The sequence below is a fragment of the Epinephelus moara genome, chromosome 9 (genome assembly GCF_006386435.1).
Source record: "Epinephelus moara isolate mb chromosome 9, YSFRI_EMoa_1.0, whole genome shotgun sequence".
Taxonomy (NCBI): Eukaryota; Metazoa; Chordata; class Actinopteri; order Perciformes; family Serranidae; genus Epinephelus; species Epinephelus moara.
This window is the reverse complement of record NC_065514.1, coordinates 1,630,928-1,649,976: the sequence shown is the minus strand read 5'-3', so window position 1 is coordinate 1,649,976 and position 19,049 is coordinate 1,630,928. Positions and strand designations below refer to the sequence as shown.

General features: G+C 41.3%; 1 protein-coding gene across 1 annotated transcript in view; it reads right to left on the bottom strand.

Moving 5' to 3' along the window:
- Positions 1–16,622, bottom strand: part of rph3aa (rabphilin 3A homolog (mouse), a) — a 50,390-nt gene extending 33,768 nt beyond the window's left edge. The window contains exon 1 of the mRNA XM_050053837.1: positions 16,473–16,622. The gene's annotated coding sequence lies outside the window, so the exon portion shown is untranslated. The remainder of the gene's footprint in view (positions 1–16,472) is intronic.
- Between the last annotated feature and the right edge of the window lie 2,427 nt (positions 16,623–19,049).

Genomic DNA, 19,049 nt, shown 5'->3' with positions numbered 1-19,049 from the left:
TAAACTCTCATTACGCCTTCGCGTGGCGCATTTAAGGGCGAGGAGAGGGGCTCATTTGATTGGTGTGATGTGAATCGGCTATGTAAAACCCACTCCACGCCTTCTCTCCTCCCTCTTTCCGACTTGCGCCGGTAGGAGGGATGGAGAGTAGCTGCGCCAGTGCGCACGGTGTGCCAAACTTACAAAATCCGCCTGGCCACACCCAGTTGGCGAAGCGCAGGTGCGCTGCGCCCCCGCCTCGCCTGGTCTGCGAAACTAGAGCCCAAAGTGTTCACAAGGATGGGATGGACGGACAGATGGACAGACACCCTGAAAACATAATACCTCCAGCCACGGTTATCGCTGGTGCAGAGGCATAAAACTTAAGCTTTTATAGACTACAGAGTGGATAAATCTGAAAACTTGTGTTTTGTGTGTGTGCAGGATAAAAAGTGAGCTTTAGGGAAAACACTGGTGTAAAACCAGAGCAGATCAGAGGCTGTGTGGCTGAAGTCAAACAGTACAGCTGTTGTCATGTCAACCTGTATCAGTGTTTGTTTGGTCAGCAGAAAATTGTAATTTGAGCATGCAGCTTTGCAGGAATATCTGGTCACCTGGTTATTAACAGGTAGTGCAACTGCAATCAAATCCTTGTTTTTTGTTTTTTAGTTATCTGAAAAATATGAACTGAGGTTTAAACAGCTGAAACAGCAGAGTAACCAGGCATGGGCCATGATGCACACTTTTGTCATTTGCTGTCCAAAGATGGAAGAGAAAACATTTACTAGCTTTTGAATATGATCTGAAAACACCAGCAAGTGGATGTTTTCACATTTAAAGGCATTTTCAGATACAGCTGATCTGGGTTCTTTTAAAGGTCCAGTGTGTAGGATTTATGGGGATTTAGTGACACCTTCTGGTGAGGATTACAGATTGCAACCAGCTGAAACTTCTCCTGGTTAGAATTCCTTCAGAGTTCTTTGTTCAGGAGGTTTTTACCAGCAGCTGAATTATCCACAGAGGTCTCTTCCTCTCTAAACCACCTTTTTTTTTCCAGTTTTCTACATTATGTTATTTTCAACATTTTGTACATTGCATGAACTCAAACTACACATTTTAATTGGCCTTTCTGAACGGCCACATCCTGCAACCTTAATGCTTCAACTGTACGGATTATCTGGCCGGCCCAGCTCACACTGAACATGAATGTAGAACCCTGGTCAGTTTGTCCAGTGACTCATCTAATAAAGTTTATTTAAACAAGATGACCACATGCTGACTAAGAGAAAGAAAGGCAGGGTTACTTTGTGCAACTCTACTGTGAAGGAAAAATAAAAGTATGGAGCTGCAGATGTCTGGAAGATGTTTTGTTTGACAGCAGCCATGAAGGAGACTGGACCGTGGGACTGCTGAATCTGCCAGAAATCCAACCTATCGTCCAAACAGCTGAATCATTGATCATTCAATAAATCAGCTGTGACCATCAACCTTGACACTCTGCAGAGCAAACCAAGCAGGTAAGAAGCACGACAATGATTCGGTCAGCACAGCAAGTTTACTTTTCCTTAGTCAGACAGGCAAAGGTCAAAATACCGAGTAAGGCAAACAAATCTGATGTGGGGTGGGCAGACGAGGCAAGGTCCGAGGATCAGGTTAACACAGGTAAGTAGGGCTGACTAGGAACAGGAAAAATACTGGAAAGCAACGCATCAAAACACAAAACAATCTGACAAATGAGCTGTGAAACAGGACTGAGGGCTGATCAAGGGAAGGTCAGGAAATATGAGGGAAGGGTCAGGTTAGGGGGATGAGGAGGAGAAGGAGGAGTGGCTGGAGGGAGAGGAGGAACCTGAAATGACAGGAGAGTTATGGTTCGTGTCCACAGGAGTGTTTTTGGATCTGAGGGGGGGTGCTGCCTCCCAGCACTGGTGAGATGGCTTGTTTAGGAACTTTCTCTGACAATCACAAAAATGTTCACCAAAATGTGTTTCTGAAAACATTTAAGGTGAGAAATAAACCAGTCAGTTACTGAATCTGTCTTCATTTCAGATCAACAACATTTTCTGGGAGTTCCCAGAGGTGGCGAGTGGCGCTGGATGCGCCTGATTTGAATAAATTAGCCTGGACCTCAACTTCTTGCAAATGAGGAGTGGCCAAGGTGACGCCCTGTCTCTTGAAACACAGTGCGTTGCATGCTTCTTACATAGACAATGAATGGCAAGGATCCCAACATGTACCATCGAGAATAAAGACATAAATCTACGAAAATAAAGTTGTAAATCTACAAGAATTGAGTCGTAAATCTACGAAAATAAAGTCGGAAATTTATGAGAATAAAGCCTGAAATCTATGTGAATAAAGTCGTAAATCTACAAAAATAAAGTCGTAAATCTACGTGAACAAAGTCGTAAATCTACGAAAATAAAGTTGTAAATCCACAAGAATTGAGTCATAAATCTACAAGAATAAAGTCTTAAATCTATGAGAATCAAGTCATAAATCTATGAAAATAAGTCATAAATCTACGTGAACAAAGTCGTAAATCTACAAAAATAAAGTCGTAAATCTACAAGAATAAAGCCTGAAATCTATGTGAATAAAGTTGTAAATCTACGAGAATAAAGTCATAAATCTACTAAGGATAGACCGATACATCGGCCGGCCGATATATCGGGCCGATATTTGATTTTTTTTACTTGTATCGGCATTGGCCAATACGCGCGTGGGTTCCTGGTTTATTTTTCCCTGGCACTTTTCTTCATTTGAAAGTATGTGGTTAAGTTGAACAAAGCTGTTGAATCCTACTGTGTACAGTAGTTGTTGTTTTATTTATGCTTCAGCTTAAATATTTGTTTATTTTATAAAGACATTACTGGAAGATTTAAGAGCACTGAACTCTTTTTTTTTATTTGAATGTATAATTATAATAATAATAATAATAATAATAATATTCTACCTGTTCTACCTCAACTTTCCATCTTGTTTTAGTATTTTTTACTGTTCAATAAATGTTTCTTATTTTAAACTTGAGACCTGTAATATTTGTTATCATTGTGTCATTTTTTTGATGTAAATTGAGGGAGCAAAAGCAGTATCGGCCCCAAATATCGGCTCAAGAAAATCGGCAGTCCATAATCGGTCATCGGCTAAGGGTGATGGAAAAAAATCGGTATCGGCATCGGCCCTAAAAAATCCATATCAGTCTATCCCTAAAATCTACGTGAATAAAGTCGTAAATCTATGAGAATAAAGCCTGAAATCTATGTGAATAACGTCATAAATCTACAAGAATAAAGTCGGAAATTTATGAGAATCGAGTTGTAAATCTACGAGAATAAAGTCGTAAATCTACAAGAATCAAGTTGTAAATCTATGAGAATAAAGTTGGAAATTTATGAGAATAAAGTTGGAAATTTATGAGAATAAAGTCGGAAATTTATGTGAATAAAGTTGGAAATCTACAAGAATAAAGTCATAAATCTATGAGAATAAAGCCTGAAATCTATGTGAATAAAGTCATAAATCTACGTGAATAAAGTCGGAAATTTATGAGAATCGAGTTGTAAATCTACGAGAATAAAGTCTTAAATCTACAAGAATCGAGTTGTAAATCTATGTGAATAAAGTCTAAAATCTATGAGAATTAAGTCATAAATCTACGAGAATTAATTTGTAAATCTATGGGAATAAAATTATAAATCTATGAAAATAAGATTGTAAATCTATGGGAATAAAGTTGAAATTTTATGATATTAAACTCGTAATTTTAGAGAAAAGTCACAGTGTAAGACTGGAAAGTTGGGTAACCCCCAACACTGTTTGTACACACTTTGTTGCTTTCATACTATGTTACCCAATTTTCTGGTGTTAATCTGTGACTTTTTCTCCCAACATTATGAGTTTACTCTCGTAAAACTTTGACTTTATTCTTTACTCTAATGATGGCCAAAAACTACAAGATGAGCCCCGGTCATCCTTTAAAAGCAGAGCAGGTGGGGCAGCATTAGTGTCTGCTGAGGGTATTTGATGAGTTGTTTGACCCTAACAGGAGGTTAGTCATCTCAGGAAACCAGGTTCAAACTGTCTCATCCACTAAAACAGTTATTTACGGTACATGGAACATTCCCCAAGGAGTCCAAACACTCCCATCTGAATTAGACTGGAACATTTTCAGCACACTCATCCATCCCACTCCTTCCCTCACACTTTCCCCACAGCTGTCACTTCTCTTGTCAATCCACCACCATCCATTCATCCTCATCCATCCATCCATCCATCCATTCATGCACTCTGCCGTCTCGCCCCCCTCAACAAGCTGGACGACTCTCCACTCCTCCACTGAGGCTTGTCAGACAAGTGCGGAAGCAGCTTATGGAGCTTAGTTCTGCAAAGAGGCATCACCACCTCCTTTATCCTCTGTCTGATGACTCTCTGGGGATGGTTAACCCTTGCATAAACACACACACACACACACACACACACACATGCACGGTGACTCCTGAGTAAAGCACAGCGTAGATATAAGAATAATCTGGTCTTCAATCCCTACATGTGAGGCTGAGAGCTTTGACGTCACAGAGTTGTCTGGTGTTACTGTACCTAGACTGTGTAGAGGAGGAGGAGGAGGAGGAGGAGGAGGAAGGACAACAAAACACAACAGTGAAAGACTTGATGGCTTTCACATCGTACACAAGTAGGTCGAGGGATGAAAGCAGGAGGGCTGCAGTGCTGTTACTCTTAAGCATGCTTTTCTTTAGCCGTGTTAAAGATCAAGGGATGAAAATATCAGTTGGACTGTCCACCAGTTTGGCTTCAATATGTCAACAACCAATGGATGGACTGCTCTGAAACTTGGAATAAACATTCATGTCATTCTTAGGATGAATCATAACAACTTTGGTGAACCCCTGACTTTTCCTCTAGTGCCACCAAAAGACCAAAAAAGGCAGATATTTTTTAATCAAAGTTAACGACATTTCCAGCTGTGTTTGCTGCAACAAAAGCGGGTGTTTTTTTAATGAGACGCTAGGACATTTCCAGCCGTGTTTTCAGACACAAAAGTAGGTATTCTTTAGTGAGAGTTCAGAATGTTTCCAATTGTGTTTGTAGCAGCAAAAGTAGGTATCTAAACAAGCACACAGGACATTTCCAGCCATGTGTCGTGGAACAAAAGTAGGTGTTTTTTAACAAGAGTTCTGCACATTTCTAGTCGTGTTTGTGGCGACAAAAGCAGGTGTTTTTCAAAGTGTGTTCGGGACATTTCCAGCCATGTTTGTGTGCCAAAAGTGGGTGTTTTTAACAAGAGTTTGGGACATTCCCAACTGTGTGTGTGCCGACAAAACCACTTTATTTTTCAACAAGAGATTAGGACATTTTCCGCCGTGTGTGTAGCAACAAATGCAGGTATTTTTTAACATGAGTTTGGGACATTTCCAGCCATGTTTTTCACAACGTAGGTGTTTTTTAACAAAATTTTCGGACATTTCTAGTTGTGTTTCTGCCAACAAAAGTGGGTATATTTTTAAAGTGAGTTCAGAACATTTCCAGCTTTTCTATCGACAAAAGCAGGTGTTTTTTTTTTTTTTAACAAGAAAACAGGACATTTCCAGACACGTTTGTAGCGCCAAAAGTTTGGGACATTCCCAACTGTGTGTGTAGCGACAAATGCTGATATTTTTTACATGAGTTTGGGACATTTCCAGCTGTGTCTATAGTTAACACAAGAGATTAGGCCATTTTCAGCCGTGTTTGTAGCAACACATGGGGGTAATTTTCAAAGAGAGGGATATTTACAGCGTACAGTGTATTTTTGGACAAATTCTGGTTTATTTTAGCTGGAGTTCAGGTTATTTAAATTCCAGCTTGTAGTGACAAAAATGGTCAGTTTTTAAAAAGAGTTCGGGAAATTTCCAGCTTTGTTCATAGCAGCACAAGAGGGACATTTTACAAGATGTTGGGAGATTTCCAGCTTTGTTTGTAGCAGCAAAAGCGAGTATTTTTTAACAAGCGTTCGAGACATATCCACTCATGTTTGTGGCAACACAAGAGGGTATTTTTTAAGAAGACGTTGGGAAATTTCCAGCCATGTTTGTAGCAACAAAAGTGAGTATTTCAAGAGTAGAGTTCAAGACAGTTCCAGCCGTGTGTGTAGTGTCACAAGAGGGTATTTTTTAATGAGAGATGGGGACATTTCCAGCTGTGTTTGTAGCAACAAAAGTAGATATCTTTTTAACCAGATTCCAAGATATTTACAGCCATGTTAGCAACAAATTTGGGTATTTTTTTAGTGAGAGTTCAGGACATTTCCAGCCATGTTTGTACTGCAGCAACACAAGATTTCCAGCTGTGTTTGTAGCATCAAAAGTAAGTATTTTTTAACAAAATTTCGGGACATTTCCAGCCTTGTTTGTGACGACAAAACCAGGTATTTTAAGCCAACTCATGATGCTTTTCTAACCCTAACCAAGTGGCTTCTGTGCCCAAATCTACTGCTACTAACATACGATGCCAACACTTATTTCGGGCATTGGGTTGGTGCCTACATACAGTCTCACTGACTCGGCCCACCACTTTGGTCCAGACTGAAAAACAACTACTGGAGACATCCACGGCTCCCAGAGGATGACTCCTAATGATTTTGGAGATCCTCTGACTTTTCTCTTGCACCACCATGAGGTTGAGATTTGTGGAACAGAGTGAAATATCTCAACAGCTTTTTGAATGTATTGCCATAAGATTTTGGTCACACTTTAATGAGCCTCTTGCTTTTAGTGTAAATGTGTCCAGTCCTTTAGTATGTGACCAAATTCCTGCAAAACTTATTTCCATTTCTCTCCATCTGATGATGCTGAATGAGATGATGGACGATGTTAACAGCATCCCTGCTACACATCAACATGTGAGTATTGTCATTGTGAGCCTGCTGACTTTATGTACTGAGCTCAAAGCATGACTGTGCCGTACAGCCTCACAGAGCTGTTAGCGTGGCTCTTTGGATCCATGTGGATTTGAGGCTCCCTGGTGGCCTCTGGCTTAAAGCTGATGAACTGAAATCCAGCCGGGGACCTTTGTAGCATGTAATCCCCCCATCCATCGCTCTCCTTCTCATTTCCTGTCATCTCTCTCCCAAAAGACAATTTTGAAGAAATCTGTTAGGATTTCACTGATCGTTTCTTTAAACCCTGAGTATATAATTATAAAAAAGACAAATGAATGTAATGGCGGTTATAATTAGCAGCTTGTGGCCATCTGCATGTGTGTGTGCATGTGTGTGTGCGTGTGTGTGTGTGTGTGTGGATGACAGGAGCGCTCTGCACGACAAGTTCAGTACGAGAGCAAACACCCATATGGTCAGTGGAAATCACAAATTCTGTGTGTGTCTTTGCGTGTGTTTATACACCAGAGGCAGCACTAAGCCACTAAACAGAACACAAACCTTGGGCGAATAGTCTGTCTGTCTGTCTGTCTGTCTGTCTGTCTGTCTGTCTACTGTATCTGTCTCTCCCTGTGTGTGTGTGTGTGTGTGTGTGTGTGTGTGTGTGTGTGTGAGAGTGGGTTGGGTGAGTGTGTTCGTCTGAAGACAGAATAATGAGGAGAAACAAGGTCAGAGATGGACCAGCACCATGTCCTGTGAGAGGAGTCATCACGTATGACACGCTCATCTGTCAACATTCAGTGTTGAGTCTAAACAGAGTCTGAACATCATCACGTCCACGTCAGTGACATTCACTGCTCCGAGAAACAATATAAAGTGTGTCACGTCAGGTTCAGACTGCACAATATTTCTGCCTGTTAAAATGGTCGTGGTGTCAGATCAGCGATTGTTCTTGTCGTGACTTGGCCAAGAGACACGACAGACCACACGTTGGTAACCAGCGTCAACCTGCGTCATGTTATCAAGGAGGAGTTGCTTATAAACCTGTGCACAAACAGTGGCGCCTGAAGCAAAGTGGTGTGGTTGTCTTTTGTTCGGAAGACGCTAACATGTTCTGATCCCAACTCGCTTTGTCAGTGGACCTAAACATCAAATTATGATGAACTGTGTATCCTCCTGCATCGGTTTTGGACATTGACGAATGTCTCAACTGACACTTGTTACATGCATACAGTCTCTTTCAAAATAAACTTACTACGTACATAGGGTTGGGATCCGGATCCGGTTCTTTTTTGGAACCGGGTCCAAAGTTCCGGTTCCGGAACCGGTTCCATCACATTTGGAGTAATGGTTTCTAGATTGTAAAAAAAAAAAAAAACCTGTCACGTGCATTTCCATTAGAGTGCGGCACGGGCCGCATATTTCTGTCCGAACCCGACCGAGCCCGACATTATTTAATGACTAAAGCACTGAGTTTGTGTCACACAGTTGTCATGGTTACAGGCTATTTAACAGACCAGGCGTGCGCCGTGGGTGCTCAGCGGAGAGGGAGACCTCCGTGTTTGAGACGGGAGCGGGCGGCGGGAGGTCCGAGGCTTCCAGCGAGGGGAGAGATAGAAACAAACAGCCAATGTGTGTGTGTGTTCTGTTCAGGTGTTGTCACGTAAATAACAGTGCCCAAGCATGAATGCATATAAGTATTTTTTATTACATTGCTGTGGTTAATTTGAGGTAATAGTGTTACTGTAGAAATCAGAGAATCACTTTTTGTTGTTATATATTCTCAGGGAGATGATACAAGCTCTAAATCTGAAATACACACCACACACAAATGTGTATTTTCATCTAATTGTACTGTGCAACAGTTAGAATAAAGTTTTTGTATTTGTATGATTGCATTTGTGTTTATTATATACTTGTTTAAGTATAGCAAGTATAATGAATATAATGTAGGAATCGGTAAGAGGAATCGGTAAGGAATCGGAATTGTTAAAATCCTAACGAGTCCCAACCCTATACATACATAAAACACTTTGTTCTTTTATTTCCTTAAGTTTAGGCAACAAAGGACAAAAAAAAACACTGTGGTTAGGGTTAAAGTACGGTTCTTACCAACGTAATGTCACATCATGTGCCTTACGTCATGTGATATTTGTTACGACTGTAGCATGCTACACTGGGGGGGTGTCTGGGGGACTTTCTTCTTCTTATACTCTGATAGTTACTGGCAGTGTCATATATAGCCGCTCTTCGGTGGGTATCATACCACAGCAAAGAGTGCCCTGGTGCGTTGGTGTCTGATGCCAAACACCAGAGAAACGCTGCATTCCCGAGCGCCCATTTATCAGGGCTTTTTCCCTGGAGGAGGATCAGCTCTGCACTCAGGGTTTCAGGTAAATAGGCTACGACACAGTATTTGTTAAGGTTGCTTAGCAACCTCAGACACAACCTGCCGCTGTGCTCTTAAAAGCTGGCTCAAAAAAGTCACAAAAGTAGCACCCAGCACTCGACCTAATGTTTTCGACGCAGCATGAGTACGGCCCCTAGCTCCACTGCAGTCTGGTCTCTCTTTCAGGGCATCAAAATATACCGCTTGGGCTAAAGGGTGAAGTGAGTCAACTCACATGACTTGCTGCCAACCCCTTCGGTGTCAAGATAAAAGTAAAGGTCTGCCCAGGTGTCAAAATATGACAAGTAGGGCTGCAGCGATTAGTCGACTAATCAATGACTAATCGACTATTAAAATAATCGGTGACTATTTCAGTAGTCGACTAATCGGTTTGAGTCATTTTTCATAGAAAAGTACTATAAAAGTACCCAAAATACTCTTATTGCAGCTTGTTACGTTCAAATATTGGCAGCTTTACACATTCTCCCTTGACGGTGAACTAAAACCCTTTGGCGTGAGTACGAAACAAGACATTAGATGACATCATTTTGGGGTTTGAGCGAGACAGACCGACATTTTTCAACATTTTAACACATTTTTCGATGAAATGATTAGTCGACTAATCGAAGAAATAATCAACAGATTAGTTGACAATGAAAATAATCGTTCGTTGCAGCCCTAATGACAAGTAGTGATAAGATAACTTTGCACCATGAGCCTCCAGAACAGATTCAGTATTCTGCAGATATTCCCTTATTGACATGACAGATTACAAGGTGTGTTTTGTGACTGCGCGGTGATGCGGTTGGCGGGTGTAGTTCGGTAGAAAGAAAATGGTTCCTGCATGAAACTGCTCACAAGAAGGCGAGTAACTGGGTCAGGATTTCTGGGGAAAAAATGTAATTTAATGTATTTTTTTGGCGCTTTGAGCACCACAAGCCGAGAGCCATCTTGTTCTGCTATATTGGAGAGAAGCCAGACATCTCTACGGCCGATATCTCCAACACTAGGCAAGAACTGCTCTGATGCTGCCTTCACACTCATTTTAATATTCAATTTCGAAACAGTTTCTGGTATCTGACATCTTTGTATCAAGGCCCTTACATTATTATTTTGTTTTCTTAAATTGGTTCAAACAGTGCGTCTATGGAGGTCACATAAGACGAACGAGAATCACCAGTGGTGTGTTTGTGTGTCGGACATATTTGCCCTGAAGCCTCTGACAGAGTATCAGGGTCACTGAGAGGAGACGTTCACACATAGCAGCATATAAAGAAGCCATAGTGGTTTTCTGTTTACAGCTGTGTTCCTGTGACACGCTCGTGTATAAATACACATTTGCACCCGCCCATCCTTCCTGGCTGCGAACAGTTCCAAGTGCGCTCGTGATGTACAGCTAATCAAACGCTCGGGCCCACGGTGGGTTTGAGCAGCACATCTGCTGCTCCTGCTGTGCTGCTGAGAGAATTCCTGAGCGCTAACAATAATGCCTCAGCTGCAGATCTGAGGAGGAGGAAAGTCAATTACTGGACATTTCAACCGTCCAAATTGTTAAACGCTCCAGTGAATGAGCTCATGTGGAACATGTCCTCACTGGAAGTAATGGGAAATTCATGAATTTCAATTGATAGCTTTGATGGATTAGGTCCGAAGTACTTGACCCCGACCCTGACACCGTTTATGATGGAGGAGGCAATTTCACCCACTTAGGCTGGACACGTGCCCATGTGAAACCTATCGATAACATAAACCACTGACTTTTATTACCTTAAACATTAGGTATGTGCATTTTTTGCTTGTTTAGTCGGTGGTGAAGAAGTATTCAGATCCTTCACTTAGGTATTATCAGCAGGATTTATTAAAAGTAGTGATTATGTCAGTGTTTTCCTTTTCTATCTGAATATTCCAGCTGCATTAATGTGTCATTTTACTGCTGTAGATGTTTAAGGTTGTTCTCATTTGAACTCCTCTATATACTGTTGGGTAGTTTAATCCACAGCAATGCATCATATTCTGTAAGATCATCATGTTTGTAGCGTGGCTGTCCTGTGAGTACTACGAAAATCAAAAAGTCAAGTTTTCATGATGTCATAAAAACAGCCTGTTTTCAGCTTGGTGACGATGCATTTTCCACCTGATCCAAGAGGGTTTTTAAAGAGTTTATTTAGCTTAAGAAGAAGGAGAATTTCTCAACACATAAAGAAACACTTCATCCTTCAGTTTATCACAAACATTCAACATCAACACATCTGGATATAGGTGTTTTTTACTGGAGAGGAAGTAACTAAAGCTGTCAGACAAATGTAGTGCAGTATAAAGTACAATATTTACCTCTGAGATGTGGTGGAGTACAACTATAAACCAGCATGAAATGAAAATACTCAAGTAAAGTATAAGTACCTTGAATATGTGCTTAAGTACTGCACTTGAGTAAATCTATTTAGTTACATTCCACCACTGGGGATAATGATGATCAGCCGTTCAGCAGCTAACAAGCGGAGCTAACCGCTAACTGCTAACAGCCACCGCTGCAACTAACAAACTCCACATATCCATTCAGCAGCTCCACCATCCACAGTCAGACACACACAGCTGATTATTTACTGCTGAATTACAGCTCACAACTCGCACCAACTGAAACATCCTGGTGCAGACTATTTACTGGAGTTACCAGCCTGTTGCTCATGCGGCTTTTGAAGAATATTTCAAGCACAGCCGTTCTCAGCTTTCAGTGTTCGATAGTCCACCACTAACATTTTCATCACGTCTCGTCTCATTTGTCTCGTCAACGAAAATTAAGCATAAATTTTGTCTCAGTTTTTATTATCAAGATCTATTTGTAGCTCGTCATTGTCTCGTTTTTGTCGTGGAAAGAAAGTCGTTGATGAAAAGTTTTCGTCATAGCTTTTGTCAACAGAACATTGGTTTGCTTTTGTCAGTCACCGTATATTACTTGGTGTCAGATTTAAACTAAATGAGGTGATGATTCAGGTATGGTTACGGTTGAGCAATTGAAACAATTGGTAAAAGGCAGGAAAAAAATGTAGATATGAGAAAAAAAGTCATCCATTGAGTGCAAATCTTCACAGGACATGAGCATCAGATTTGATCCATTCTCCACCCCACCTCCATACTTTTACTTTCATTGGTGAAACAAAACAACCACTAGGCCCAACACAGAAGGGCTAACTCGTCAGGGCAAGACTCAGCTGTCTATTTACACCTCAAGGAGAAAGTACACTCCTTTGAAGACAGCAACGTGCACATTTTGGACAGAGAAGACAGATGGTTTGAAAGAGGTGTAAAAGAAGCCTATATGGGAAATTGGAAAAGCCATCTCTCAACAGAGGAGGAGGTCTGCGACACCACCTATCCCCCACCTATAATGCTGTCCTTTCATCCTTGCCCAGGAGATTTAACAACTTAACCTCTAAAAACAATGGTCGTTCACAAATGGCCTCATGTGACTCTAACGACTCCAACGACCACCAGTGCAGCAGGAGTTTCAACGACCGTCGTTGACACACCATTGGAGCACTAACGAACCAATGGCATCATTGGCCTTGTGAAGACCTCCAGAGGTTAAATACCTGGGTTTTTCCAGCCAAGTCAGACAAGCATCAACTGATGAAGCCTCTTGGATAAGAGGTGAAACGTCTTCTAAGACAAAACTAAGTCCAGTTGCGTTTGATTCATTTGCCTTGAGACTTTAACTTTCCATCTTGCTCTCACCAATGATTGTTTTGCACTGAATGTAAATCATCCCTTTAATAATTCCCAGGATGCCGGGCTGTCCTAGGAATAAATATGTTTTTGTATTTTGGGTGAACTGGCCCTTTAACAGACTGATTTACATTAAACTTTCATTATCTTAAACAGACGACGTCTAATTAGCCTCATACTGACAGCACTTATTTTGCCGCTGAGCTGTTTTGCTCCAGAAAGCAGCACTAAAGACAATTAAGTCTTGAATGCCAACATCTCAAAAAGCACAGACACGAGGAAAAAAAAACCTCAGTAAGAAATATTTCCCCTGAGTTCAGCAGGCAGGGGGTGTTGAGTCGGCGTGAACCGTCTCTGCTCAAGCACATTAGCCACATCAGTCAGCACCTGAGCGCTCAGCAGCCTGTATAATCCACCACCACCCACCTCACACACAATACAGTCAATACAGCTGATTGGGGGTCAAAAGGAGCATTCAGCAGGGATTACAGGGAGCATGGGAAAGAAGAGGGGGGCTCAATAAAACCGACTGTGGCTGAGGATGATAGACCAAATAAAAAGTGAGTGTTACAGCATTGCAAATCGATTTCACGCACACACACTGAGCTTCCTTTGCTTCGTCTTCTCTTTCCCTCTCAGCTTTGACTTCACTGCTGCCACTACATGTTAGCCAGCAGGCTGCACGCTCCTCCACTCCTTTCACTGGCTCCCCGTAAAGTACAGAATAGACTTCAAGATACTGCTTATCTCATGCACAGCTCGACATGGTCTTCTTGCATGCTTACACCACCTCTAGGCCACTCAGATTATCCAACCAAGGTCTTTTATTCATACCCAGCTCCCTCTGCATATCCAAAGGTGATGGTGCTTTAGTCCCTCAGGATGTGTCTCCCCCTCCTCTGTGACATCAGCTGAGTCTAAACTGCTTCCAGAACTTCCCAAATCCCGTCCTCTGTATTCGTATGAGTCCTTTCTGTGTAGCTGTTTTATTTTTCTGCATCTGTACCCTGTGAAGCACTTTGTAACTTGTTTAAAAGGTGCTGTAGCCTATAAATAAAATCTCACTGTGCTGACAGTGTCTCCGGAGCTGACCAGAGTCTATAACATAAAGATTTCTCCTCTGTGCCAACACATCCTCACTGTGACCTCGTCACATGTCCACGTTTGGTCATGGACTTTCCATGTCCACATATGACGTCCAAGGTACCCTGGGTGTGTTGGTTGTTGACGTTCTGGGACGCCGTGTCAACTTCAGCCTGTTACATGCATTGTCTTCTTTCAAAATACACTTCTGTTTCCACAGGAGAATTACCAGTTACATACAGTCTCTTTCAAAATAAAAGCCCTACGACAGTAAAACACTGCAAATTGACGTGTTTTTTTTCCTCCAACAACAGACGAACATGGTTGGGTTTAGGAAAAAAGAACAGGGTTTGGCTTTAGAATCAAACAACGTTCTTACGGGGGAAAGTCGTTATTTGTTGGACCCATCCACCACCCTTCTACCCACCCTACTCGGACTTTTGTCGCCCTAACTTTCGTCCTTGTCCCATCGCGTTTCCCCCCGACGCCACCGAGCACTGTTAAGTATAACGGCAACCAGCTGTGTATCATGCCGGCGTCAAAGGACGGCTTTTTCGTCAGTACCTGATGCCGGAAGTCACTGCCCAAGCGTCGGATTTTGACAACTTCGGTGTGAGACTCACACTTTTATTTTCCACTATGCAACAGTCATTTTACAAAGAAACAGTTCTTCTCTCCAGGTTGGGAGACAGTTACTACCTCAAGCGAGGGAGTTCAAGTATTTTGGGGTCTTGTTCATGAGTTAGGCTAGAATGAAACGTGAGACGGATCAGTGGTTTGGGGTGGCATCAGCACTGCGACAGACCCTCGTGGTGAAGAGGGAGCTGAGCCAGAAGGTGAAGCTTTTGATTTACTGGTCCATCTACGTCCCAACCCTCTATGGTCGTGAGCTCTGGGTAGTGACTGAAAGAATGAGATCATGGATACAAGCGGCCAAAATGTGACGTGTCTGGGCTCAGCCTTAGAGATAGGGGGAGGAGTCAGACATCTGGAGGGAGCTCGGAGTAGAGCCGCTGCTCCTTCATGTTGAAAGGGGTCAGTTGAGGTGGTTCAACATCTGATCACGATCCTCCTGGGCGCCTCCTGTTAGAGGTGTTCTGGGAAACAACTAGCCTGGCTCTGACCAAAGGTAACAAAATCCGACTACTAGCACTTCTGAAGTTCCCTTATTAACATCTTGGCTTAATTCACACAAAAAACAAAGTGTAAAAATGACAAGTTGTGGTTTTAGAGGGCATTATGTGCAGGACTATATGTTTAATTTGCTGTTTTTGAAGAGAAAAAATGACACCACTTGCACGTCTGTACGCTAAATATGTAGCTACATCTTAGCTTAGCATGAATCCGCTTTTACGTCCGGAACCTCCCGACGCGCCCTCGTTGAGGACATGGCTCAGATTAATCTGCTCCCATTTGATTCAGCAGTGGGAACCTCTTGCGGCTGCATGCCTTTGCTGACGTCGACCCCAGCAGGATCCGAACCCTGGACCTTCTGCATGGAAGCCAAGTGCTCTTAGCTCATAGAGACTGTAAAAAGTGGGAAACAGCCTGGCTCTGTCCAAAGTATCAAAATTCGACCACCAAATGTATTACTTCTTTATCAAAATGTTTGCTTACATGATGTGTGTGTGTTAAAAACAGATATTATGCCAAAAGATTAATTCTCAAACATATACTTAACATACACATAATCTGTAACTGTAGTAATGCACATTCAGAATATGACAACTATTTAGATGTGCTTTATGTATTTTGTTGTCGTTGTAAATGTCATTGTTGCTTGATGTCTATGAAAATCAGATAAATATAAATAAAAGAACATGAAAACACAAATATGTGCCAGTGTAATATTATCAGACTTTTTAAAATATTACAAATAGCCGACTGATATCTGTATCACCATCAAAAATTCATTATAATCATAAGGTATAAATCTTTCTTAGGTAGGCTACAGGAATTCTGCATCATAGCATGTCACTCACATGACGTCAGCTATCTGTGAATATGGAATTTTGAGAAAATAAAATGTATATATCATAAATATTTAAACATAACAATACACAAAAAAATATCTTTTTGCAGTCAAAATCATGTTAAAATTATTTTTACATTTAAATAATTAAATGGTTTTTATTATATGACGGTATACAGAAGGACTTTGGGGGAAATATCAGAAATTCTCCCTTAAATTAAGCTGATTTTTAATGTTTAATTTATTGACAATCATTGGAGAAGTATTGCTGATGTAATGACATTTTACTGTGACTGATCCACTGACTAATTCAAATGTGCAGGCTGTTTATGCTGCCGAGAACCAACCAAATTTTTAAAAAGTTCAAACTAAAAGGATATTTTCCATCATAAAAACAGTATCAATGAACCTTTTGAAGAAGATTTAATTATTTAATAACTGTCTGGTCTTACCTGACGCTCTCACACAGATGTGCTGTTGTTTTTTTATCTCTCTGTCAGGTCTGAGCTGCTTCAGGTTAGTGTGACTGAAAATCTACCGCCAGCAGCTCCGTCTCAACATCCAGCATCCTCTCCGTTACTCTCCTCCTCACTGGCAGCCTCCTCATCACACACTGGAGCCTGAGCCTCGCTCCGCCTCCCTCCCCCTCTCTGCCTCTCTCCTCCTTTCTCTCTCTCTCTTGCTGTTTAACTAAATCTGTCGACTCTCATCTCATCAGCACAAGACAAAATGGTGATGCCACTACTGCCGTTAAAGGGAACTATGAGAGGGGGAAACAGGTTACAGCTTAAATATCACACACTCCGTCTGCTGCACTCTGCAACTACATTTAGGCTACTACTACAACAAAGTACATTTGCTCAAATGCTGTATTTGCGTATATACTTTTTTATCCTATTTTATTCCACAACTCTGCTAAATTTCATAGCAAAATAATTCTGTACTAATTCTGACAGCGGTTATTAGTTAGTTTTTTAAATGAAGATATTACAATAAAAACATCTGATGAGCTTGTGAAGCACAATGAATTAAAAAGATTAAACTTGTAGTTCCCAAGCATTTTGGCAAGTGACATGCTAATCTGTGTTTACGTTAGGTTAAGGTAACTTTAGTTGAGTCCCTTGTAATGTGTTTCAAATGTCTGTGGACAACATATCCTCATACAACAGTTCGTACAATACCTAACAAATAAGCGCCCCATGAATTAGCACCTCTACTGGTTAGGTTAGGTTTAGGTAAAGAATCATGGTTGGGCTTCACCATGTTACGTACCTAATGTAAAGCTACGTAGGTTGAGTTTGGTAACGTAAAAATAGGTGGGTTGGTTTTGGTAAAGTAAAGTTACATCAGTTAGGTGTAGGAAAGTAAAGTTACGTACGTTAGATTTGGAAAAGTAAAGTTACGTGGGTTAAGTCTCAGAAAGTAAAGTTCGTAGGTTAGGTTTAGGTAAGTAAAGTTATGTACGTTACATTTGGAAAAGTAAAATTATGTGGGTTAAGTCTCAGAAAGTAAAGTTCGTAGGTTAGGTTGAGGAAAGTAAAGTTACGTAGGTTAGGTTTAGGTAAGTAAAGTTACATACGTTAGATTTGGAAAAGTAAAGTTACAGGGGTTAAGTTTTAGAAAGTAAAGTTACGTAGGTTAGGTTGAGGAAAGTAAAGATAAGTGGGTTAGGTTTGATGAAGTAAAGATTCGTAAGTTGGGTTCAGGGAAGTTATGTAACTAAGGTAAATTAGGTGTAAGAAAGTAAAGATATGTAGGTTAGGTTCTAGCAAAAGAATTATGGTTGGGCTTCATCACATTACAAACCTAATGTTAATTTACGTAGATTAGGTTTAGGAACGCAAAAATAAGTAAGTTAGGTTTGATAAAATACATAGGTTTGGTTTGGGAAAGTAAAGTTATGTAAATTAGGTTTAGAAAAAAAAAATCATAATTGGACCTTGTCACATTATGTACTTAACATTAAGCTATGGACTTAATTTAAGGTGGCAACGTACCTGACAATAACGCAAAGGTCACTTGGTTTCATACAGGACATGAACACTGGTCTCCTGGGGGGAAGTCCTGTGTTTGATTGACACATCCACTTCCCAAACCTTTCACTCTTCAAGGCCAATTCACAGTTTCCGCATCCATGTGTCTGCAACTTAAATGTCGTCATCCAACCATGTCTGCGATGGTCTGTAATGGATCCAGCTAATCCAGCCCATATTTTGTGACCGTGCAGACTTTAGGCACAGCAAGTGCACCGACTGCACATCTTCCAATCTCTTGTTCCACACTCCAGTCCAGTTCAAAACAGTTTTGAAGAGGACTGTGGAGTGGAGTTTTATCCGGTGAAACTCCACCGGATGATGTAATTTAAGTCATCTGGCAGAATTTTGCCAGGGGGAGAGGTAGGGTATCTAGGCTCTAGTTAAATAGAGGAAAGTTCACCACAGTTCATCTACACAAAAGCTCTGTTTCCACCAAAGCCTTTCAGTCCAGTACCTGTGGAACCAGCAGTAAGCCTTCAGACATGGTACCTAGACCCTCGGTGTGTTCAGACAGTCCTCTTAAATGTGGGCGGGGTTGTTGTCACTCACTGCTCCGTCCAGCACTCGCTGTATTTCCTCATCAGCGGTGACACAGATGGAAGTCTGCACCTGGTTTATCGTCCACAGAACGAGGCTGCACGCCCACATTTTCACAACAAAATAGAACAGGCTGCAGTGAGAGTCTCTCTCCATGGGATATTTAAAAATAGCAGCTTTGTGCATTTAGTCCTTCTCAGGCAAGCTCAGGGGTTTAGTGTTGCTGTAGCCCACAGGAAGTGAGGATTAGAATATATGACCTTCACATGATCTGCTCCAAATTAATCTATATGTTTAAAGTCATTACTAAAAGTGTGTGTCATATAAAAACTAAAGTGATGGTCAAAGTTGTCACAGTGAAACAGAACAGTTCTGTTGGTACCATCCACAACTTTTCATTGTGGATACGGAAAAAAGCGTACCGAGCTGAACTGAACCGTACTGCTTGGTGGAAAC